Below are 21,806 nucleotides of genomic sequence, written 5' to 3' on the forward strand. Positions count from 1 at the left end.
CCTAAACAAATACACAATCATTTCACTAGCCCTTTATAACATTTAAAAACAATCCAGGCAAGCACATGTTGGAGAATGCATTGAAGTTCATAGTAAACATCACAGTTTGTGTCGGTCGGTGCAACAAGAAATGGAAAACTGAAAATAGACGTATGGAGGAGGAGGAGGAGGAGGAGGTACTGAAGATTGAAAAAAAGAGAGAAAGGAGAATAGAACAAGGAACAGAGGGGCAGGAGAGAAAAAGAGATGCTACAAAGGAGCAGGAGAGAAACAGAGATGCCAACAGAGGGGCAGGAGAGAAATATTGATGCCAACAGAGGGGCAGGAGAGAAACAGAGACGCCAACAAAGGGGCAGGAGAAAAACAGAAATACCAACAGAGTAGAAGGAGAGAAACAGAGACACCAACAGAGGGGCAGGAGAGAAACAGATGTCAACAGAGGGGCAGGAGAGAAACAGAAATGCCAACAAAGGGGCAGGAGAAAAACAGATGTCAACAGAGGGGCAGGAGAGCAATATTGATGCCAGCAGAGGGGCAGGAGAGAAACAGAAATGCCAACAGAGGGGCAGGAGAGAAACAGAAATGCAAACAGAGGGGCAGGAGAGAAACAGAGACACCAACAGAGGGGCAGGAGAGAAACAGATGTCAACAGAGGGGCAGGAGAGAAACAGAAATGCCAACAAAGGGGCAGGAGAAAAACAGATGTCAACAGAGGGGCAGGAGAGCAATATTGATGCCAACAGAGGGGCAGGAGAGAAACAGAAATGCCAACAGAGGGGCAGGAGAGAAACAGAAATGCAAACAGAGGGGCAGGAGAGAAACACAGATGCCAAAAGAGGGGCAAGAGAGAAACAGAGACACCAACAGAGGGGCAGGAGAGAAACAGACGCATACATAGAGTCAGGAGAGAAAGAGACACAAACAGAGGGACATTAGAGAAACAGAGAAGCCAACAGATGGGCATGAGAGAAACAGAAATACAAACAGACTGTCAGGAAAGAAAGAGATGCAAATAGAGGGGCAGGAGAGAAACAGGGACAGGAGAGAAACAAAGACACAAACTGTGGGATAGAAGAGAAAAAGAGACACAGATAGAGGGGCAGGAGAGAAACAGAGATGCAAACAGAGGGGCAGGAGAGAAACAGACACAAACTGAGGGGCAGGAGAGAAACACACACAAACAGAGAGGTAGGAGAGAAACAGAGATGCAAACAGAGGGCAGGAAAGAAACACAGATGTAACGGGCAGGAAAGAAAAAGAGGGTCAAACTGAGGGGCAGTAGAGAAACAGATGCAAATAAAGATGAGAAAAGAGGGGCAGGAGAGAAACTGAGACACCAACTGAGGGTCAAGAGAGAAAAAGACGCAAACGGGCAGGAGAGAAAGAGATGAGAAAAGAGGGGCAGGAGAGAAACAGAGACACCAACAGAGGGGCAGGAGAGAAAGAGATGCAAACTGAGGGACATGAGGGAAACAGATGCAAACCGAGGGGCAGGAGAGAAAAAGACACAAAGAGATGGGCAGGAGAGAAACAGAGATGCAAATAGAGGCAGGAGAGTAACAGAGACATAACACGGGCAGGAGAGAAACAGGGAAACAAACTGAGGGGCAGGAAAGAAACAGAAATGCAAATAGAGGGGCAGGGGAGAAAGATGTAAACAGAGGGACAGGAGAGAAACAGAGACAGAAACTGAGGGTCATGAGGGAAACAGATGCAAACAGAGGGGCAGGAGAGAAACAGAGACATAAACTGAGGATCAGGAAAAAAACAGATGCAAGCAGAGGGGCAGGAGAGAAACAGGGATGCAAACAGGGGAAGGAGAGTAACAGAGAAATAACAAGGTCAGGAGAAAAACAGATGAAACCAGAGGGGCAGGAAAGAAACAGACACAAACAGAGGGACAGGAGAGAAACAGAGAAACAAACTGAGGGGCAGGAGAGAAACAGGGATGCAAACAGGGGAAGCAGAGTAACAGAGAAATAACAAGGTCAGGAGAAAAACAGATGAAACCAGAGGGGCAGGAAAGAAACAGACACAAACAGAGGGACAGGAGAGAAACAGAGATGCAAACAGGGGCAGTAGAGTTACAGAGACATAACAGGGCAGGAGAGAAACAGAGAAACAAACTGAGGGGCAGGAGAGAAACAGAAATGCAAATAGAGGGGCAGGGGAGAAAGATGTAAACAGAGGGGTAAGACAGAAACAGAGAGAAGTGACAGGGGCAGGAGCGAAACAGGGACAGGAGAGAAACAAAGACACAAACTGAGAGTCAGAAGAGAAAAAGAGATGCAAACAGAGGGGAAGGAGAGTAACAGAGATGCAAACAGAGGGGCGTAAGAGAAAGATGCAAACAGACAACCAGAAGAGAAATAGAGATCAAAGAGTGAGGCAGGAGAGATTCAGAGATGTAAATAGAGTGGCAGGAGAGCAAGAGATGGAAAATGAGCAAGACAGAGGAGATGTGAAGAAAGAAAGGAGGCATTGTCACCATAATGCTTTTTACAAAAACCCAAAAACTAAATTCAGATAAATGCAACTTGTTATTTTTTCTGGTACACAGATTTCTACCTTACAAATGAAATTTTTTTTACTGTATTACAATGCTTTTATTGTATATATAAAATTACACTATTATCTGCCTCTCTTTCATTTCAAAGCTACACCATGGGAGAAAAAACAATACAACGCCATTAAGACTATGACAAGATTCTAAACCAACAGGTACAAATCTATTGTGTTTTTATTACATACATTTTCTGTACCTTTTATATTTTTCGTAAATCTATCAAAATAATATCTGTTAAATCATTGTGATAGGTCTTAGCAGGGATGGATTGACTGCTCTTGATACCGGTATACAGTGCATCTGGAAAGTATTCACAGCGCTTCACTTTTTCCACATTTTGTTATGTTACAGCCTTATTTCAAAATGAAATAAATTATTTTTTCCCCCTCAAAATGCTCCACACAATGGCCCTCATTCCGAGTTGATCACTAGCTGCTGTTGTTCGCTGCATTGCGATCATTTAAAAACACAGCAAATCTGCGCATGCGTATGCACCACAATGCACGCGCCTGGTGTACGGGTACAAAGAGCATTGTGGAATTGCACAGGTTCTAGCAACGATTTCAGTTGCACTGGCGGACGCAAGGAGATTGACAAGAAGTGGGAGTTTCTGGGTGTCAACTGACCGTTTTCTGGGAGTGTTTGGAAAAACGCAGGCGTGGCCAGGCGTTTGCTGGGCGGGTATCTGACGTCATTACCGTGTCATTCGTCGCAGCAATCATTACACAGAATAAGTAACTACAGGGTTGGTCTTGTTTTGCACAAAATGTGTTTGCAGCCGCTCTGCTGCACAGGCGTTCACACTCCTGCAAAGCGAAAATACACTCCCCCGTGGGCGGCGACTATGCGTTTGCACTAAGGAGTGGCTTCCATCTGGCCACTCCACCATACAGGCCTGATTGGTGGATTGCTGCAGAGATGGTTGTCCTTCTGAAAGGTTCTCCTCTTTCCACAGAGGAATGCTGTAGCTCTGACAGAATGACCATCGCTTTCTTGGTCACCTCCCTGACTAGGTCCCTTCTCCCCCGATTGCTCAGTTTAGACAGCCGGCCAGCTCTAGGGATAGTCCTGGTGATATCAAACTTCTTCGTTTTACGGATGATGGAGGTCACTGTGCTCATTGGGACCTTCAAAGCAGCAGATATTTTTCTGTACCGTTCCTCAAATTTGTGCCTTGAGACAATCCTGTCTCGGAGGTCTACAGACAATTCCTTTAACTTCATACTTGGGTTGTGATCAGACATGCACTGTCAACTGTGGGACCTTATATAGACAGATGTGTGCCTTTCTAAATCATGTCCAATGAACTGAATTTACCACAGGTGTACTCCAATTAAGCTGTAGGAACATCTCAAGGATGATCAGTGGAAACAGGATGCACCTGAGTTAAATTTTGAGCATCATAGCAAAGGCTGTGAATACTTATGTACATGTGATTTCTTAGTTTTTTATTTTTAATAATTTTGCAAAAATCACACAAAAACTTTTTAACGTTGTCATTATGGGGCAGTGTGTGTAGTATTTTGAGGGGAAAAATGAATACTGTGAATACTTTTCGGATGCATTGTAACTCTCTCTGCACATGTTATATCTGCCCCATTTGCAGTGCACATGGGAGGTCATTCCAAGTTGTTCGCTCGTTGCCGATTTTCGCAATGGAGTGATTAAGGCAAAAATGCGCATGCGCATGGTACGCAGTGCGCATGCGGTAAGTATTTTAGCACAAAACTTAGTAGATTTACTCACGTCTGAACGAAGAATTTTCATCGTTGAAGTGATCGGAGTTTGATTGACAGGAAGTGGGTGTTTCTGGGCGGAAACTGCCCGTTTTCTGGGAGTGTGCGGAAAAACGCAGGCGTGTGAGGGGAAAACGCGGGAGTGTCTGGAGAAACGAGGGAGTGGCTGGCCGAAAGCAGGGCGTGTTTGTGACGTCAAACCAGGAACGAAACGACCTGAGCTGATCGCAATCTGTAAGTAGGTCTGGAGCTACTCAGAAACTGCTAAGAATTTTCTATTCGCAATTCTGCTAACCTTTCGTTTGCTATTCTGCTAAGCTAAGATATACTCCCAGAGGGCGGCGGCCTAGCGTGTGCAATGCTGCTAAAATCTGCTAGCGAGCGAACAACTCGGAATGACCCCCATGGTTTTGCCCATTAGAGAAAGATTTTGCTTTTGCGATCAACTCTGAATTAGGCCCATAATCTCATCAGACCCAACAGTACTCTGTATCACTTCATTTAGACTAAGGGGCATATTTGTTAATATTTATTTACTAAAATAATGTGAAAAAGGGTGTTTTCCCACCCTTTTCACATTATTTTAGTCTCACCTGAAGCTCCTAAAGGGCTTTTGGAGCAGTTCCCTTTAATTCCAATTCATACCCCCCAATCTCTGCCTGAATCTAGGCCCGACATAACTATTTTTACTTTTCAAACTCTTACTCGTTGGTGTAAATTGAAGATCATTTGTAAAAACTGATGGGGAGATGACCACAAATGATTTTACACATACTTGCTTTCCTGGAGAGCCCGCCACAGTATAATTCCACAATTTGATCCTTGGGTGTAGCAAGGGCTCAGTGCCCTGATAACATGATTCTCTACAAATTGTGTTGTCATGCTCTGCCCATTTCACCGAAGAAGCGGACAGTGGGGGTCATTCCGAGTTGATCGCAGCTGTGCTAAATTTAGCACAGCTACGATCAGGCACTCGGACATGCGGAGGGACGCCCAGCATGTCAGTGCCGCGCCCCCCCCCCACCCACAGAAGTGCAAGAGCATCGCACTGCGGCGATGCTTTTTATTTCAGGAGATCCTCCCGGCCAGCGCAGCTCCTGCGGCTAGCCGGGAGAGCCTCTTCATTGCCCGGGTCACAGCAGCTGCGTGTGACGTCACGCAGCCCCCGCGGCATGCCCCCCCCAACGGCCCGGCTACGCCTGCGTTGGCCGGACCGCGCCCCCTAAACGGTGGCTTAATGCCGCCATTCAGCCACCTCCCGCCCAGCGGCCGCCTCTGCCTGTCAATCAGGCAGAGGTGATGGCTAGGCAACGATGGTCTTCGGCTGTCTGGCATGCGCCGGTGCACTGCGGTGCCGGTGCATGTGCAGTTCTGACACGATCGCACTGCTGCGAACAAATGCAGCGTGCGATCAGGTCGGAAGACCCAAAGTATCTTGAAGGCTAGTCTACTATTCCAGGATTCAAGAAATTCAGGAGTCTCCCTGAAACTGCGATATACAGTATGATCTAATTTGTTTATTTGTTTAATCAAAATACATTTATTAAAATTAAGATTCAAATAAAGATCAAATTTTAGAACCAATCAAAACAGGAATACAGAATATCCTGAAATATTTACTATCTCTAAACCTCACTGCTGCACATTTTATGAATATAAAAAGTGAACTACAGTTTGGGAATCAAACTGTGAAAGAATAAGCACAGATTTATTTTCTGCCTGAACCGTTAAATTTAATCCACTTGTTCCTTGGTGACAGTTTATGCTAAACCTGTTTTAGTTGTTTCTTTAGCCATTTTACTGCTATTTATATTTATGTAAGGTATATTAATAAGGAATTGCCCTCCAGGATATAAACGGTTTAAATTGGCCAAGTCTTTGCTGGAACTGCAGTCTTCTAAAGATACAGTACATCAATATATAATGTGTTCCATGAAAAGAACAATAGGTTGTTTCTTTGGGAATTACAGTGGTTTGCGGTTTAGGTCACAGATGCATGATTCTTTTTCATTCTTTATGCAGAGTGATAATTAGAAGGAAATATCAAAATGGGCCTGTTTGTGTCTGAGGGTTTGCTTCACGTAGTGATTCACAATATTGTACTAACAGTTATATTTTCTTTGCATCAGTTCCCACATTTTACTGGTTCCATCTAGAAAGCGTATAAAGTATCTTAAGAGTATGTTAATAAAGTTAATTTATTATGTTAATTTTTACCACTTTTTTTTATAGAATTTGTTGTTTAAAAACAAATTTATAAAGTCAATTTTGTTTAAAATAAATGATGTTCCAAATACAGTACATTATTAAAAACACACACACGCACGCACAGACGAATCACAGTAATGTTTGGGCTAAACTCCCCTTTGCCTGATGAGTGCCCCCTCCTATCAGTCCAAGATAAACCATATAACCTTAATCATAAATAAATACACAGACTTTCATAAGGGAAAAGGAAGATCAGTTTTATTTATTGGGGACTGATAAAAACTATTTAAATGTAGCCAACTAATTGCCCCCCCCCCCCATTCCAATGCCTCTGTATATATATGTATATATATATATATATCCTCGGAATCCGACCCGCCCGAACTTCACCTTTTTTTTACACGGGTCCGAGCGACTCGGATCCTCCCGCCTTGCTCGGTTAACCCGAGCGCGCCCGAACGTCATCATCCCGCTGTCGGATTCTCGCGAGACTCGGATTCTATATAAGGAGCCGCGCGTCGCCGCCATTTTCACACGTGCATTGAGATTGATAGGGAGAGGACGTGGCTGGCGTCCTCTCCGTTATAGTAGAACACAGAGTGACTTAGTTAGTTATAATTGTGGGGAGGATTGGGGACGGGGAGCAGCTGTTATGGAGTACAGTGCAGGGTTTTGATTATACCACCAGTGAGTTTAATCCTTTGTTTCTCTGCCTGAAAAAAACGCTCCGACCACCATATCTGTGCTCACTCAGTGTGCTGCACTGCTGCATGATATATCTGTGCTGAGTGCACTGCTCTGCTCACACTGCCTAATTGTGGGGACTGGGGAGCAGTTATAGCAGGAGTACAGTGCACAGTTTTGCTGACAGTGACCACCAGTCCAGTATACGTCTGCCTGAAAAACACTCCTGTGTTTTTTTTTCTTTTCTTCATACTAGTTTAGCAGTCTGCTGACAGTGTCCACCAGGTCCGTTATACAGTATATTATATATATAAGCAGCAGTACGGTAGGCCACGGCTGTACCTACCTCTGTGTCGTCAGTGCACTCGTCGTCCATAAGTAATATAATACTATACTATCCATCCATCTACATTGTATACCTGTGGTGTTTTTTTTTTCATCATACCAGTTTAGCAGTCTGCTGACAGTGTCCACCAGGTCCGTTATACAGTATATTATATATATAAGCAGCAGTACGGTAGGCCACGGCTGTACCTACCTCTGTGTCGTCAGTGCACTCGTCGTCCATAAGTAATATAATACTATACTATCCATCCATCTACATTGTATACCTGTGTTGTTTTTTTTTTCTTCATACTAGTTTAGCAGTCTGCTGACAGTGTCCACCAGGTCCGTTATACAGTATATTATATATATAAGCAGCAGTACGGTAGGCCACGGCTGTACCTACCTCTGTGTCGTCAGTGCACTCGTCGTCCATAAGTAATATAATACTATACTATCCATCCATCTACATTGTATACCTGTGTAGTTTTTTTTTTCTTCATACTAGTTTAGCAGTCTGCTGACAGTGTCCACCAGGTCCGTTATACAGTATATTATATATATAAGCAGCAGTACGGTAGGCCACAGCTGTACCTACCTCTGTGTCGTCAGTGGACTCGTCGTCCATAAGTAATATAATACTATACTATCCATCCATCTACATTGTATACCTGTGTTGTTTTTTTTTTCTTCATACTAGTTTAGCAGTCTGCTGACAGTGTCCACCAGGTCCGTTATACAGTATATTATATATATAAGCAGCAGTACGGTAGGCGACGGCTGTACCTACCTCTGTGTCGTCAGTGCACTCGTCGTCCATAAGTAATATAATACTATACTATCCATCCATCTACATTGTATACCTGTGTTGTTGTTTTTTTCTTCATACTAGTTTAGCAGTCTGCTGACAGTGTCCACCAGGTCCGTTATACAGTATATTATATTTCTCTATCGTCCTAAGTGGATGCTGGGGTTCCTGAAAGGACCATGGGGAATAGCGGCTCCGCAGGAGACAGGGCACAAAAAAGTAAAGCTTTTACCAGATCAGGTGGTGTGCACTGGCTCCTCCCCCTATGACCCTCCTCCAGACTCCAGTTAGATTTTGTGCCCGAACGAGAAGGGTGCAATCTAGGTGGCTCTCCTAAAGAGCTGCTTAGAGAAAGTTTAGCTTAGGTTTTTTACTTTACAGTGAGTCCTGCTGGCAACAGGATCACTGCAACGAGGGACTTAGGGGAGAAGTAGTGAACTCACCTGCGTGCAGAGTGGATTTGCTGCTTGGCTACTGGACACTAGCTCCAGAGGGACAATCACAGGTACAGCCTGGATGGTCACCGGAGCCGCGCCGCCGGCCCCCTTGCAGACGCTGAAGAGAGAAGAGGTCCAAAATCGGCGGCTGAAGACTCCTGAGTCTTCATAAAGGTAGCGCACAGCACTGCAGCTGTGCGCCATTTTCCTCTCAGCACACTTCACACAACAGTCACTGAGGGTGCAGAGCGCTGGGGGGGGCGCTCTGAGAGGCAAATAAAAACCTTATTAGAGGCAAAAAATACCTCACATATAGCCCACAGAGGCTATATGGAGATATTTAACCCCTGCCTAACTTCAAAAATAGCGGGAGACGAGCCCGCCGTAAAAGGGGCGGGGCCTATCTCCTCAGCACACAGCGCCATTTTCTCTCACAGAAAAGCTGGAGAGAAGGCTCCCAGGCTCTCCCCTGCACTGCACTACAGAAACAGGGTTAAAACAGAGAGGGGGGGCACTGATTTTGGCGATATTGTATATATATAAAAGATGCTATAAGGGAGAAACACTTATATAAGGTTGTCCCTATATAATTATAGCGTTTTTGGTGTGTGCTGGCAGACTCTCCCTCTGTCTCCCCAAAGGGCTAGTGGGTCCTGTCCTCTGTCAGAGCATTCCCGGTGTGTGTGCTGTGTGTCGGCACGTGTGTGTCGACATGTATGAGGACGATGTTGGTGAGGAGGCGGAGAAATTGCCTGTAATGGTGATGTCACTCTCTAGGGAGTCGACACCGGAATGGATGGCTTATTTAGAGAATTACGTGAGAATGTCAACACGCTGCAAGGTCGGTTGACGACATGAGACGGCCGACAATCTATTAGGACCGGTCCAGGCGTCTCAGAAACACCGTCAGGGGTTTTAAAAACGCCCATTTACCTCAGTCGGTCGACACAGACACAGACACGGACACTGAATACAGTGTCGACGGTGAATAAACAAACGTATTTCTCATTAGGGCCACACGTTAAGGGCAATGAAGGAGGTGTTACGTGTTTCTGATACTACAAGTACCACAAGAAAGGGTATTATGTGGGAGTGGAAAAAACTACCTGTAGTTTTTCCTGAATCAGATAAAATAAAATGAAGTGTGTGATGATGCGTAGGGTTACCCCGATAGCAAATATTGGCGTTATACCCTTTCCCGCCAGAAATTAGGGTACGTTGGGAAACACCCCTTAGGGTGATAAGGCGCTCACACGCTTATCAAGTGGCGTTACCGTCTCCAGATACGGCCGCCCTCAAGGAGCCAGCTGATAGGAAGCTGGAAAAATATCCTAAAAAGTATATACACACATACGGTGGTTATACTGCGACCAGCGATCGCCATCAGCCTGGAGATGCAGTGCTGGGTTGGCTTGGTCGGATTCCCTGACTGAAAATATTTTATTCATGTAGAGCATTTAATAGGATGCATTCTATATATATGTATGTGAGATGCACAGAGGGATATTTGCTCTCTGGCATCAAGATAAGTGCGTTGTCCATATCTCCCAGAAGATGTCAGGGACACGACAGTGGTCAGGTGATACAGATCCCATACGGCAGATGGAAGTATTGCTGTATAAAGGGAAGGAGTTATTTGGGGGTCGGTCCATCGGACCTGGGGACCACAGCAACAGCTGGGAAATCCAACCTTTTTTACCCCAAGTTACATCTCAGCTAAAAAAGACACCGTCTTTTCAGCCTCAATCTTTCCTTTCCCATGAGGGCATGCAGGCAAAAGGCCAGTCATATCTGCCCAGACATAGAGGTAAGGGAAGTAGACTGCAGCAGGCAGCCCTTTCCCAGGAAAAGAAGCCCTCCACCGCGTCTGCCAAGTCCTCAGCATGACGCTGGGGCCGTGCAAGCGGACTCAAGGTGGGGGGGTAGTCTCAAGAGTCTCAGGGCGCAGTGGGATCACTCGCAAGTTGACCCCTAGATCGTACGAGTATTATCCCAGGGGTAAAGATTGGAGAGTCGAGACATCTTCTCCTCGCAGGTTCCTGAAGTCTGCTTTACCAACGGCTCCCTCCGACAGGGAGGCAGCATTGGAAACAATTCACAAGCTGTATATCCAGCAGGTGATAATCAAAGTACCCCTCCTACGACAAGGAAAAGGGTATTATTTTTCCACACTATATTGTGGTACTGAAGCCAGACGGCTTGGTGACACATAGTCTAAATCTAAAATGTTTTGAACACTTACATAAAAGGTTCAAATCGAGATAAAGTCACTCAGAGCAGTGATAGCGAACCGGAAAAAAGGGGACTATATGGTGTCCCTGGACATCAAGGATTACCTCCATGTCCAAATTTTGTCCTTCTCATCAAGGGTACCTCTGGTTCGTGGTACAGAACTGTCAATATCAGTTTCAGACGATGCCGTTTGAATTATCCACGGCACCCCGGGCCTTTTTACCAAGGTAATGGCCGAAAAGATGTTTCTTCAAAGAAAAAAGGCATCTAAATTATCCCTTACTTGCACGACCTAAAAAGGGCAAGTTCCAGAGAACAGTTGGAGGTCGGAAGAGCACTATCTAAAGTAGTTCTTCGACGGCACGACTGGATTCTAAATATTCCAAGAATCGCAGCTGTTTTCCGACGATACGTCTGCTGTTCCTAGGGATGATTCTGGACACGGTTCAGAAAAAGGTTTTTCTTCCCGAGGAAAAAGCCAAGGAGTTATCCGACCTGTCAGGAACCTCCTAAAACCAGGAAAGGTGTCTGTACATCAATGCACAAGAGTCCTGGGAAAAATGGTGGCTTTTTACGAAGCAATTCCATTCGGCAGATTCCATGCAAGAATTTTCCAAAGGGATCTGTTGGACAAATGGTCAGGGTCGCATCCTCAGATGCACCTGCGAATAACCCTGTCGCCAAGGACAAGGGTATATCTTCTGTGGTGGTTGCAAAAGGCTCATCTATTGGAGGGCCGCAGATTCGGCATACAGGATTTGATCCTGGTGACCTCGGACGCCAGCCTGAGAGGTTGGGGAGCAGTCACACAAGGAAGAAACTTCCAGGGGGTATGGACGAACCTGGAAAAGTCTCTTCACATAAACATTCTGGTACTAAGAGCAATCTAAAATGCTCTAAGCCAGGCGGAACCACTCCTGCAAGGAAAACCGGTGTTGATTCAGTCGGACAACATCACGGCGGTCGCCCATGTAAACAGACAGGGCGGCACAAGAAGCAGGAGTGCAATGGCAGAAGCTGCCAAGATTCTTCGCTGGGCGGAGAATCACGTAATAGCACTGTCAGCAGTGTTCTTCCCGGGCGTGGACAACTGGGAAGCAGACTTCCTCAGCAGACACGATATTCACCCGGGAGAGGGGGGTCTTCATCCAGAAGTCTTCCACATGCTAATAAACTGTTGGGAAAGACCAATGGTAGACATGATGGCGTCTCGCCTCAACAAGAAACTGGACAAGTATTGCGCCAGGTCAAGAGATCCACAGGCAATAGCTGTGGACGCACTGGTAACACCTTGGGTGTACAAATCAGTATATGTGTTTCCTCCTCTGCCTCTCATACCAAAGGTATTGAAGATTATACGGTGAGGAGGAGTAAGAACAATACTAGTGGCTCCGGATTGGCCAAGAAGGACTTGGTACCCGGAACTTCAAGAGTTGGTCACGGACGACCCGTGCCCTCTACTTCTGAGAAGGGACCTGCTACAACAGGGTCCCTGTCTCTTTCAAGACTTACCGCGGCTGCGTTTGACGGCATGGCGGTTGAACGCCAGATCCTAAAAGGGAAAGGCATTCCAGAAGAAGTCATTCCTACCTTGATTAAGGCAAGGAAGGAAGTCACCGCGAAACATTATCACCGCATTTGGCGAAAATATGTCGCGTGGTGCGAGGATCGGAGTGTTCCGACGGAGGAATTTCAACTGGGTCGTTTCCTACATTTCCTACAATCAGGATTGTCTATGGGTCTCAAATTGAGATCTATTAAGGTTCAAATTTCGGCCCTGTCAATATTCTTCCAAAAAGAATTGGCCTCAGTTCCTGAGGTACAGACTTTTGTTAAAGGAGTACTGCATATACAGCCTCCTGTGGTGCCTCCGGTGGCACCGTGGGATCTAAATGTAGTTTTAGATTTCCTCAAATCCCATTGGTTTGAACCATTGAAAAAGGTGGATTTTAAATATCTCACATGGAAAGTGACTATGTTACTGGCCCTGGCTTCCGCCAGGAGAGTATCTAAATTGGCGGCTTTATCTTATAAAAGCCCTTATCTAATCTTCCATTCGGATAGGGCAGAACTGAGGACTCGTCCGCATTTTCTCCCTAAGGTGGTATCAGCGTTTCACCTGAACCAACCTATTGTGGTGCCTGCGGCCACTGGCGACTTGGAGGACTCCAAGTTGTTGGACGTTGTCAGAGCCTTAAAAATATACATTTCAAGGACGGCTGAAGTCAGAAAATCTGACTCGCTGTTGATACTATATGCACCCAACAAGTTGGGTGCCCCTGCTTCTAAGCAGACGATTGCTCGTTGGATTTGTAACACAATTCAACTTGCTCATTCTGTGGCAGGCCTGCCACAGCCTAAATCTGTTAAGGCCCATTCCACAAGGAAGGTGGGCTCATCTTGGGCGGCTGCCCGAGGGGTCTCGGCATTACAATTCTGTCGAGCAGCTACGTGGTCGGGGGAAAACACGTTTGTAAAATTCTACAAATTTGATACCCTGGCAAAAGAGGACTTGGAATTCTCTCATTCGGTGCTGCAGAGTCATCCGCACTCTCCCGCCCGTTTGGGAGCTTTGGTATAATCCCCATGGTCCTTTCAGGAACCCCAGCATCCACTTAGGACGATAGAGAAAATAAGAATTTACTTACCGATAATTCTATTTCTCGGAGTCCGTAGTGGATGCTGGGCGCCCATCCCAAGTGCGGATTATCTGCAATACTGTACATAGTTATTGTTAACAAATTCGGGTTATATTGTTAAGGAGCCATCTTTAAGAGGCTCTTTCTGTTATCATACTGTTAACTGGGTTTAGATCACAAGTTGTACGGTGTGATTGGTGTGGCTGGTATGAGTCTTACCCGGGATTCAAATTGCCTCCCTTATTGTGTACGCTCGTCCGGGCACAGTACCTAACTGGAGTCTGGAGGAGGGTCATAGGGGGAGGAGCCAGTGCACACCACCTGATCTGGTAAAAGCTTTACTTTTTTGTGCCCTGTCTCCTGCGGAGCCGCTATTCCCCATGGTCCTTTCAGGAACCCCAGCATCCACTACGGACTCCGAGAAATAGAATTATCGGTAAGTAAATTCTTATTATATAAGCAGCAGTACGGTAGGCCACGGCTGTACCTACCTCTGTGTCGTCACTCGTCGTCCATAAGTAATATAATACTATACTATCCACCCATCTACATTGTATACCTGTGGTGGCTTTTAGTTGTGCGCAAAATATGGAGAACAAAAATGTGGAGGTTAAAAAAATAGGGAAAGCAAAGAACTGTGCGTTCTTCGAAATCACAAATCTCAAAGGAGAGTCCAATTGTGTCGATTGCGATGCCTGACCTTCCCAACACTGGACGGGAAGAGCTTGCGCCTCTTTTTTTCTTTGCGTCATGTGCTGTTTGGGGAGTATTTCTTGGATGGGCCATCCTGCCTGACACTGCAGTGCCACTCCTAGATGGGCCAGGTGTTTGTGTCGGCCACTTGTGTCGCTTAGCTTAGCCATCCAGCGACCTCGGTGCAAATTTTAGGACTAAAAATAATATTGTCAGGTGTGAGGTGTTCAGAATAGACTGGAAATGAGTGTAAATTGTGGTTATTGAGGTTAATAATACTATGGGATCAAAATGACCCCCAAATTCAATGATTTAAGCTGTTTTTTAGGGTTTTTTGAAAAAAACACCCGAATCCAAAACACACCCGAATCCGACAAAAAAAATTCGATGAGGTTTTGCCAAAATGCGTTCGAACCCAAAACACGGCCGCGGAACCGAACCCAAAACCAAAACACAAAACCCGAAAAATTTCCGATGCACATCACTATATATATATATATATATATATATATATATATATATTCTACAAACAAGGATGAGGAAAGAGGGCGCTCATAGTGCAAATCAGTTTTTAATGGATAAAACAATATTACAGGATCAGTCCGACACAAATAGTAAAAAGACTGGTACCCTGATCACCCACGCTGTGGGCTGATTACCACATGGTATGAATGTATTCCACGAGGCTAAAGCTGCAATCGCCTTCCGCTGTCTGGGACCAAGCACCGCGCTGCCGGCCGTTGAGAACAGCCGAGACCCGTCAGGACACCGTGCAGGGGGATAAGTCGGAGCAGACAGTGCACTCGCGAGGGGGGATCATCTGACAGGCCACGCCCCAACGCGTTTCGTGTATCACTTCGTCAGGAGGCTCCAAGCACCGGCCGGCGGCGCGGTACTTGGCCCCAGACAGTGGAAGGCGATTGCAGCTTTAGCCTCGTGGAATACATTCATACCATATGGTAATCAGCTCACAGCGTGGGTGATCAGGGTACGAGTCTTTTTACTATTTGTGTCGGACTGATCCTGTAATATTGTTTTATCCATTAAAAACTGATTTGCACTATGGTGGTCATTCCGAGTTGTTCGCTCGTTAGCTGCTTTTAGCAGCATTGCACACGCTAAGCCACCGCCTACTGGGAGTGAATCTTAGCATAGCAGATTTGCGAACGAAAGATTAGCACAATTGAGAATATAAATTTCTTAGCAGTTTCTGAGTAGCTCCAGACTTACTCAGACATTGCAATCAGTTCAGTCAGTTTTGTTCCTGGTTTGACGTCACAAACACACCCAGCGTTCGCCCAGCCACTCCCCCGTTTCTTCAGACACTCCCACGTTTTTCCCAGAAACCCCAGCGTTTTTTCGCACACGCCCAGAAAACGGCTAGTTTCCGCCCAGAAACACCCACTTCCTGTCAATCACAGTACGATCACCAGAACGATGAAAAATCCTCGTTATGCCGTGAGTAAAATACCTTACTTTTGTGTAAAATAACTAAGCGCATGCGCTCTGCGAACCTTGCACATGCGCAGTAAGTGACTAATCGCAATATAGAGAAAATCGGCAACGAGCGAACAACTCGGAATGACCACCTATGAGCGCACTCTTTCCTCATCCTTGTTTGTAGAAAGTTTTACTCCTGGAGTCTGGAGTTTTCGTAGGAGAGATGTGCTGCGGTATTTAATTTTACCTGTGCCTCAAGCCCGGATTGCTAGTCTGCGGATTGCTTCCCATTCAAGAGTCACAAGCGCACCTGTACATGTTTATCAGTTACATATATATATATATAAATATATATATAGGAAAAACAAACTGCGGCACTCGGGGACTGGTGAAAAAATGATGTATTCAACAATACATATTTTACATCAACGTTTCGGGGATTTTAACCCCTTTTTCAAGATGTACCTGTGTACCTGTAAATATATATATATATATGGTAAAGTACTACACTACAGATGTGTCCTTATAGATTTTTGCTGCGGGAGGCTGCATCGTGTGGCATTATCGCGATGCATACCCATCACAGGCACACGTAGCTGCATTTTCCCTTTGTCCTGCTATCGTTCGTGGGAGAGTGTTTACACATATTTGCGCCGCCCAGTAAAACTACCCGGAACTATGGGTAGCATGAGCATAGCCCCTCATTACCATGCCCACTAAGTCCCACCAGCTCTACCTCCCTGTTTAGAGCTGTGGGAGCATTGCTTCTCCGCTGTTTGCGGCCGCACACAATCTTTATCTCAAGAAAGGGAAGATCCCGTGTCAAGCCTCTGGTCACCCACTCGTCGGGCCAAGAGTTGGTGCTCCATCGACTCTCCACATACGCCCCAAAGCCTGAGGAGCTAGCTAAATTTGTAAACAGCTGGAGAACGCAGTTGGACTCCACTGGCGAAACCCAAATGCGTGTTCCATTAAATGCAGATACAATTTCCATCCAAACTCTGAGATTCCTTATAAGCTCCACATACAATCAGATAAAATTGTGTGGTCTCTGCTCCTGCGACGTAGCCCGCTCCAACTTGTGGCTAAAAATGCGCCCCATGGGGATAACATGACATGCAAAGCTAAGAGTCTCAAAAAGTGACTGAGTGTAATGCAAAGTAACCTAACCCGATGCCAAGTCCCTAGCTAGCGCATTGTGTAGCAACTCACTTTCTCTTAGGGAGATGGCACGCCCCTTCCAGGGTATAATTCTCGGTCACCAAACAGAACATATCCGATGAGATCCACTCCATCCTATTTTGCAAGCACCACACAATGTTCCTGGGGGGTCTCACCAACAGTAAATCATCCAAATAGTGGGCCACCCCCCCCCCCCCATTCACCAGACCAGCTATTAATGCACTAGTGCAGGAATGTGTTGAACTTCGCAAAGTATGCGCAGGAAATAGTGCACCCCATAGAAAGGCACCTATTAAAGTATAACCCATCCTCCAACCAAAAACCCAGTAACTGGAAAAATCTCCATGCAGCAGCAGCAATCGGAAGCCTGGTTCCACATCTATCTTGGCCATGAAGGCACTGACCCCAAAGGACCTGACTATATACATCTCCGCGTCAAAGAACTGATAAGTCACCTGACACAGATCATCTGGGATTGAATCATTAACTGAGGACCCCCATGGCCAAAACAAATGCTGGATTAGCCTAAATTTGCCAGGAACCTTCTTTGGGACCTCCCCAACTGGAGACAGCACCACATCCAACCCCTTGGCCTGACAAGTTGGTGACTAGGGGCTTGACATAATACCTGTTGTTTGATGTCAAAATCTGTCTGTGGTTCATGTAGTCAAGTGGCTTCCCTACTTGCCATTTAATGTCCCAATTTGTGTTGCGTTTTCTGCAGTTTAATATTTTGTTTCGGGCACAGCACATCCCTGTTGTTAACAATATCACATTTGAATTGGTCATGTTTTCAAACTCTTTCCCCTTTGGCTTGTCAGGTTGGTGAGTTGGTGCCCGCCTTATGTCTGTCAGGTTATCTAGTTGGCATTGAATGGCATCAGTTTGCAGCCCGCAGCAAGAACCTAGGTAAGGCCAGTCAGAAGCTTATTCTCGCGTTTGTGTGGAGCTTGTACAGATTGGGTAGGTCCAGAGCTGTGGCACTTAAGACATTGGCAGGGCTGTCACATGTGGTGTGCTCCTCAAATTTTGAGGCCCGGCTGTTTAGTACCGCTCTCTCCAAGGTTTGATATTGTCCCCCTTAGTCACTAAACTTCATACAAATCCTGCTCCTATACACTGCTGTCATGGTAACTGCATATTTACATCTGTCACCAAAATTGTGTAGAAAATCAGCAATATAATATACAGAGCCCACAAAGATGATAGGAATAATTATGGCATTGTTATAAGCTGCCACTGCCAAGATCTCATGTTGGCAGCTGATATCAATCTTGGTTTTGCCATCATAACTAATCAGAGGTTTCTAAGAAGGAGATGTCTCAAACCCATGTCCATAGATAGCGTGGCTGGGCCCAAGTAATGGGTGGTGTGGCCTAATGTAAGGGGGCGTGACCATGCCTCATTACAAAAAATATAATTCAAAATAGTTTTTAAGGTGCCACGATGTGGCTACGCGTGCTTCATTGGGGGTGCGGCTGTGCACTCCAGCCAGGAGCAGATCAGGAGGGTGCCTAATAATTGGACAGTTACTCAAAACATGTGTAACGGGGGGATCAGTATGGATGACCGCCGGACAGGATGCTGGCGGTCAAAATACCAACGCCGGAATCCTGAAAGGAGAAATCCCGATGGGGGTGAGTATACTATGCTAACCCCCCTATCCTACCTCCTAACCCTATCCCCTTCCTAACCCCTTCCCGCAGCCTAATTCTAACCTCCCCCCTTAGTGCATAACCCTAACCTCCCCTAGGTGGTGCCTAAACCTAACCCCCCGTGCCCCGCAGGCTAAACCTAACCCTCCCCCCTTAGTGCCTAAACCTAACCTCCCCCGGTGGTGCCTTACCCTAATCCCCCCCATCCGCAGCCTAACCCTAACCTTCCAGCCACTGCAGCCTAACCCTAACCCCCCTGTAGTTGACAAAACCTAACACTCCCACCCCCGGCACTATCCTGCACTGCGCTACTTACAACAGTCAGTATCCCGGATGTTGGAGTTCCGGCGTCGGTCTACTGACCTAGTCCTGATTCTGATGTTGGCGTTTTGACGGGTGTCGGGATCCTTACATCGGTATTTTGACTGCCGGGATTCCGACAGCCGGGATATTAACCGCATACCGTAACCTGCCCTTATGTGATAATGAGTGATAATGAGTAGGTCCCTTAGTTCTAAAATTCCCTTCCAAAGCCCGACCCTATCATCCTGCAGCTGTACCTGCAAGAAATTATCCTCCATTTTACAATCCTAAGTAATAATATGTGTGCGTTCAATTTCTCAATTTTTTCCTGTTATGCAAGCTCAGTTACTGGCTTGACTGTCTGCCTAATTACAAGAATTACCTTTGAGACTTTGTTCCAATGGGTGTCATGGTGCCTACAAAACATATCTTCCCATATTACTGTCCTTTCCTGATGCAGACAGTAGACTACCTGCCTGCATGTAAGACTGAAAAAGAAATGTTTTTGTTTTTTTCTACCACCATTGCACAGTCACAAACTCTTCTTTAAATCTCAATTTGCGGAATAGTGTGACTTGTCTTTTCTGAACATACAGTTGCTTTATTAATTATTCAATGAATCATAACAACTTATATAAATCAAAATTTGTACTCCCGCTACAATAACTGGCTATTTATTTATCCAACTCATCGAAATGGGTCCCATGGACACCACAATACGCACGCACACACAAACAAAATTTGGTAGTGAGTTTTGACTATAAAAATGATTAGAATAATACAAAGAAAATATCAATAATACAAATGATATGGATGATCAAAATATAAATATCTTCTTTGTATTATTCTAATCATTTTTATAGTCAAAACTCTGGAGCATACTGGAGTATGGGCCCGATTCAGACCTGATTTCTGTTGTGCAAAATCGCAGTGGCTGATCATCGAATGGCTGCGCATACATATGCACTGCAATGCGCAGGCGCATCACCAAACAGCGACAGGATGGTGCGAAAATTTCAATTACATGGCCGTTTGCAAGGTGATTGACAGGAAGAGGATGTTTGTGGGTGGTAATAACTGGCCATTTTCTGAGAGTGTCAGGAAAACGCAGGTGTTCCCAAGCGTGTTCAGGGCGGGTGTGTGACGTCAGCTCCGGCCCCCGATCAGACTGTTTGTATCGCACTGTAGGAGTAAGTCCTGGGCTACGCACAGGCTGCACACGCTGGAAAAATCATTAGATGGTGAGTGAGTTGTGAACGGATTTGCAGCTGTCCGCTGTCTGGCTGAATTTTCGTACGCCGTACACATGCATTCGCACACTTGCAAGGGGGGGGGGGGTTTCACTCTCTATGGACGGCGGCTATCTGATCGCAGACTGCTGAAAAACGCACAGCAGCGATCAGGTCTGAATCAGGCCCTATGACAGGTGAGGCTCTGCCTTTCCTGCCTACCCTTACTGCACGTCACTGCACAAATGAGCCTTTACAATACTGTGGCAAAAGCATGATTAAACTGTGAGACATTATGGAAGTGTCTTTGCAGGTGGGATGGGGTGAGGGATTTATCAGATAACAGGGCATATGTAATATGGTCCGAATTTGCCGGAGGTGCGAGATGCTGGACTATCTCTGACTTTTTTTTAAAGCGGCAATCATTTACAAGGCAAAACCAGGCCAGTTTTGCCTTATAAATTATTGCCATTTTAAAAAAAGTCAGAGATTGTCCAGCATCCTGCGCCGCTGGCAAACTCGGAGCCTATCATATATGTCCCAACGTTTGTTTTCTGGAGGTTTGAAATTGGCAGCAATTTTGACCTCCAAAATTTCAGATTTATTATACAGTAGTTTACAGGTTTACAACTCAAATTGATGAGCTGCAGTTTTAAACCCCCAAACTCCCCAGTGGTTTGAGCCAATATGCTAGAAAAACTGCCAGTCAAATGTTGTAAGTGGTAAAATTGCTGACATTACATGCAGTTTTAGCTATCTAGCCATGCACATCATAATAAGGAGGCACTTAGGAGCAGCAAATATATCAAATGACGAAAACTCCTTTCTTCAGCTTTTCGCAGGATTATTCCCGCTTCTCGGTATGCAACAAGAGACATAGGGGTATATTTACTAAGATTCGTAATTTCCGAAAATAGGTCAAAGTTCAATCACGAATGACATCGACAGTGTAAAACTGCAACTTTTTGAATTGATTACGATGGATTTACTAAGCTGTCGTATTCGTATTTTTCTTTGCTTCCGATGTCGATGTAATTCGTTTTTTTTAACCTATTTTTACGGCAGTGATTAGCAAAACACTGCCGTTTTTTTTTACAATCAATCTCGGCCGGATCTGTGTGATCCGTGCTGGGGTTCTTATTTTTTTTTTTTTTAATTAAACAATGTAAAATCACAAAAAAAAATGCGTGGGGTCCCCCCTCCTAAGCATAACCAGCCTCGGGCTCTTTGAGCCGATCCTGGTTGCAGAAATATGGGGGAAAAAATGACAGGGGTTCCCCCATATTTAAGCAACCAGCATCGGGCTCTGCGCCTGGTCCTGGTCCCAAAAATACGGGGGACAAAAAGAGTAGGGGTCCCCCGTATTTTTAAAACCAGCACCGGGCTCCACTAGCTGGACAGATAATGCCACAGCCGGGGGTCACTTTTATACAGCGCCCTGCGGCCGTGGCATCAAAAATCCAACTAGTCACCCCTGGCCGGGGTACCCTGGGGGAGTGGGAACCCCTTCAATCAAGGGGTCCCCCCCCCCAGCCACCCAAGGGCCAGGGGTGAAGCCCGAGGCTGTCCCCCCCCATCCAATGGGCTGCGGATGGGGAGGCTGATAGCCATTTGTGATAATGAAAAGATATTGTTTTTAGTAGCAGTACTACAAGTCCCAGCAAGCCTCC

At 45.7% G+C, this 21,806-nt stretch overlaps 1 long non-coding RNA gene across 2 annotated transcripts in view; it reads left to right on the forward strand.

Annotated features, from left to right (window-relative positions):
- LOC134965518 (uncharacterized) overlaps nucleotides 1–21,806 on the forward strand; it is a 57,121-nt gene that overhangs the window by 16,879 nt on the left and 18,436 nt on the right. For both annotated transcript variants that reach the window (XR_010188417.1, XR_010188418.1), the window contains exon 2: nucleotides 2,658–2,721. This is a non-coding gene — a long non-coding RNA (uncharacterized LOC134965518). The remainder of the gene's footprint in view (nucleotides 1–2,657; nucleotides 2,722–21,806) is intronic.

This window comes from Pseudophryne corroboree, chromosome 10 (genome assembly GCF_028390025.1).
Source record: "Pseudophryne corroboree isolate aPseCor3 chromosome 10, aPseCor3.hap2, whole genome shotgun sequence".
NCBI lineage: Eukaryota > Metazoa > Chordata > Amphibia > Anura > Myobatrachidae > Pseudophryne > Pseudophryne corroboree.